General features: G+C 40.3%; 1 non-coding gene across 1 annotated transcript; it reads right to left on the reverse strand.

The window, feature by feature from the left end:
- Positions 1 to 2,444: 2,444 nt before the first annotated feature.
- LOC145071870 (small nucleolar RNA R71) lies at positions 2,445 to 2,551 on the reverse strand. Its single transcript, XR_013690832.1, has one exon. It is a non-coding gene; the product is annotated as a small nucleolar RNA R71 (small nucleolar RNA).
- Between the last annotated feature and the right edge of the window lie 2,084 nt (positions 2,552 to 4,635).

Here is a 4,635-nt window from a genome sequence, read left to right on the forward strand (position 1 = left end):
AGGATGGTCAGTCCCGTATAGATCTATACACAAAGTCACGCTCTCCCTCCAGGATACTCTAGTTACAAAACGTGACACAGCAGTATATTGTCATGCCACGAAGTAGTGGCTCTGATATGTGCATAATTAGCTAATTATTTAACATATATTCTTGGTTATTTTTGGTTAGTTATGAGAATAATATGGAAAAAAGGTACTTAAAATGCTTTGAATTGTGTTTTCAGTCCAAAAGATATGCTTGGAGGCAAAAAGGAGAAAAGGGAAAGCAAGTGAAGGTTAAAGAATGGAAAGAGAGACTTACTCGGCGAGTAGGTCGGCATTACTCGGCGAGTACGCGATGAGATGCCAGGAGATATGTACGACTGCTGATCTAGAGACGGATAAGTATTGACCTACTCGGCGAGTTTATTCTGCTACTCGCCGAGTACCCTCTGTTTGAGGATATCTATAAAAGACGAATCCTTATTCCATAAGAAGGCATTCCTGGCGAGTTTTGAAGAGAGAGCTGCGACTAAAAGGTTCAGAAGGCGCTAAGGAACCCTAGGCTTCAAGAGTTGGAAGAATTCAAGCAATTAGGTTAATTCTACCACTTAGACTTAGGAATTAAACATGTTTGCTTTCATAAACTTTGTTTTTATGCTTGTTTCTACTGCAACTATGAGCTAAACTCGTTTTTGTTTCTGTTTGGGGAATACCAAAGAACTCCTATGGTTTAATTATTGATTCTTGTTTAATTGTCTATTGGTGATTTATTAAATTAAGTTTGTTAAAGAACCTTATGTATTAATCACTACTATTTTCTGTTAATTGGAAGGCAATTAGGTTGCATGAACATCACTTAATTGTTAACCTCATATGTCTATGTGAATGCTAAAATATATGCTTAGAAGTAATGATTATGAAACTAAGATTAATAAGAAAATAGGAAGATTCATGTGTGAGCTTGTTTGAGAAACCATCAACAAGAGGTTAATTGAATTAATAACTTAATTGACCATTACAAATCTTATTTAATCCAAATAATTAATCTAGGGAATTAATTAGTTTAAACACTTGATCAACGCTTAAATTAGTTAATTGTCTAAGGGTTAGGAGTAATGAACATGAACCTAACTACTATCATTGGTAACCAATAGCAATTAATCTACCTTAACTTAAATAACCATAGGAGTGAATTGGTTGAACTTAAATAGAAACATCTTTATCAAATTTGGTGAATAGTTGTTGCTTTAGTTAATTAGTTAAATTTAGTTTGTTTAAGTTTCTAGTCTTGCAAAACTAGAGAAAAAAACAATTTACTTTTATTATTTGTTTTAGTTAAAATTAGCTATTAGTTTAATTTCCGTTCCCTGAGTTCGATACCTTACTTATCAATCTATACCACTTAAAGACAGGTTCACTGCCTTTGTGTGCTCAAATTATTAATAAAAAGTAGGGATAAAACTAGTTGAATTTACACACATCAAGTTTTTGGCGCCGTTGCCGGGGAACGGTTCTAAATAATTAAGCTAATTCCTAATTTTTTTCGATCCTTTGTGTGAGTTTACTTGCATAAAGTTCATTTATTACAATTTAGTATCCAGTAATTAGGTTTTAGTATCTGTTTTAGTTAAGTTAAAACTTAAATTTTTTTTTGAAATATCACTGATACTCGCCGAGTGCACTCGCACCTACTCGGCGAGTAGCAGTTTAACCAGCAATTTTTTTTTTTTACAATCTTTTTGTTCTTTTTACGTTTTGTTTTTTTTTATTTGATTAATTTCAGGACTCTCATGACCAGAGGAGCAAACACACCACTGGTACCTCCGTTTGAAGATCCCGAATCCGAATTGAAAAGAAACAAAGGGAAGGACGTGGAGAGTTCAAGCACACCAAAGAAATCACCATTGTCCAACTTGAAGACTGTTTTTGGGAAAAAGAAGAGCAGTAAATCAGGAGCTTCTAGCGCTTCCTTGACAATTGAGGAGCCAATCCAAGAAGATATTGGATACGAGACCGAGGAAGAAGAGGAGGCAACGTACGAACAAGAAACCGAATCGGAGGAAGAGTTAGCATTCACTATGGCTAACATTGATGAAATTCCCATGGGGGAATGGAAGAAGAGGATGCGCGACGACCATGGCCCGGGACTTGTGCAACCCGCAATTCCCGCAATTGCTACCTTCGAACTAAAAGGTCATATCCTAGCTGCGCTTAAGGAAATACCTTTCTATGGGAAAGATCATGAAGATGCCTACAAACATTTGGATGAAGTAAATGATGTTGCTGACTATTTCAACATTCCAAATGTAACCCGCGAAACTCAACTACTTCGGATGCTTCCGGTAACCTTCAAGGGTGTTGCTAAAGACTGGCTCAAATCACTTCCTCCCGGGTCAGTCACTACTTGGGCCAAAATGAAGGAAGAATTTATAGATCACTTTTGTCCACCATCCAAAATAGCCAAACTCAAGAAGGCCATTGCAAACTTTGAACAACAAGCTGGAGAATCTTTATATGAAGCATGGGAGAGGTACAAAAGTTTACTACAAAATTGCCCACACCATGATCTAAACAGCCAGCAAGAAGTTTCCATCTTTTATGATGGAGTTAATGTCACAACCCGGCAGTTGCTAGACTCACAAGGCCCACTTACAAAGAAGCCACCCCCGGTGATTAAAGAATTAATTGAAGAATTCTCTAAACACTCTAGAGAATACCACAACCCTAGGAATGATTTCACGAGGGGAGCCGCATACGCTGCTACTAAAGATTTATCCGCGGTCATGGCCATGTTAAAAACCATGGATAGGAGAATGGACAAAATGGATCAAACTATCCATGACATACGGGTGGGTTGTGAAAACTGAAATGGACCTCACCTCACTAGGGATTGTGATTTAGATGAGCACGGCAACAAAAAGGCACAAGTATGCTATTCGAGCGGTGACCGGTATGATGAAGACTGGCGAAAACAAAAGAAGGAGTGGCTGCCTTACGAAGAGTACAAGAAGGCCAAGGAGGAGAAGTATAGACAAAAAGGAAGAGGCTTTTACCAAAAGGAGGAGCCGGTGCAAGAAAAGAAGCCAAGCTTGGAAGATATGCTAACTAAATTTGTGGCTGCTTCCGAGAAAAGACACAGTGACCACGATGCTGCTATCCAAGAAACAAGAACAATGCTCAAGAACCAGCAAGCATCCATCCATAATATAGAAACTCAGCTTGGGCAACTCGCTCAACAACTAAACCAAAGGTCACCGGGAGAGCTTCCTAGCAAAACTGAGAACAACCCACGAGGCGCACAAGTGAATATTGTTACCACAAGAAGTGGGAAGATTATTACTCCCTTGGCCCCCATTCGAACTGAAGCGAACAAGGACTCACAGAAGGAAGAAACGGAAGTACAAGTTGAAAACCAACATTCACAATCTGAGAGCCCTACTCGCCGAGTAGGACCGATGGACTCGGCGAGTACATCTAAAAAAACTAATGATCAACCACCCTTGAAACCATACCAGCCTCCAATGCCATACCCAGCCCGAGCCAAGAAGGAGAAGCAGGAAGAGGAATATCAGAAGTTCCTTGATCATATTAAAACTCTTCAAATAAACATTCCTTTCATTGAAGCCGTTATGCAAATGCCCAAGTATGCAAAATTCCTTAAGGAACTCCTTACTAATAGAAGAAAGATGGAAGAAGTGCAGAAAGTAGTATTGAATGAGAATTGCTCCGCCGCCATGCTAAACAAATTACCAAAGAAGAAGGGTGATCCGGGGAGCTTAACTCTACCTTGCCAATTTGGCAACTTGGCAGCAATTCATGCTTTAGCTGATTCTGGAGCGAGTGTGAACCTTATGCCGTACTCGTTCTTCAAAAAGCTGGACCTTCCGGAGCCAAGGCCAATTCGAATGGCAATTCATTTGGCAAACAAGACGGTTACTTTCCCAAGAGGCATATGTGAAGATTTATTAGTGAAAGTAGACAAATTTGTCTTCCCAGCTGACTTCATCATTCTCGACATGGAGGCGGATCCGCAAGTACCAATCATCCTTGGAAGACCCTTCCTCAACACCGCTAGCGCCATCGTAGATATGAGAGATTCAAAGATCACATTGCGAGTTGGGGACGACTCAGTAACATTCGGGGTAGACCAAGCCATGAAGTACTCAAGGACTAGTGACGACACGGCGTTCTCAATCGACATGCTTGACGAGTTATGGGAAGAAGACATACCTGAAAATTCCAGCAAGTTTGCAGCTTTGGAAGAAGTATTTGATCCAGAAAAAGATTTAATAGAGATTGAAAGACCGTTGGAGGAAGCAGAGTATGAAGAACTAAAAAACCAAGCTGAAAGCCCTACTCGCCGAGTAGACCCGATCTACTCGCCGAGTTCACCTGAAGAAATGTCAGCAGTCGCGAATACCGCCATGAACTCGCCGAGTACCACACCTGCACTCCGCGAGTCCGCCACTATGCAGAATAAATTGGAGCTCAAAACACTGCCGGACCATCTGGAATACGCCTTCCTGGAAGAAGGAAATCAGAAGCTAGTGATTATAGCCTCAGATCTCTCCAAGACGGAAAAGGAAGAGCTTGTACGGGTGTTAAAGACGAGGAAAAGAGCCATCGCATGGAGCATCTCCGACATAAAGGGAA

This window comes from Lactuca serriola, chromosome 8 (assembly GCF_051521515.1).
Source record: "Lactuca serriola cultivar US96UC23 chromosome 8, Lser_US96UC23_V15, whole genome shotgun sequence".
NCBI lineage: Eukaryota > Viridiplantae > Streptophyta > Magnoliopsida > Asterales > Asteraceae > Lactuca > Lactuca serriola.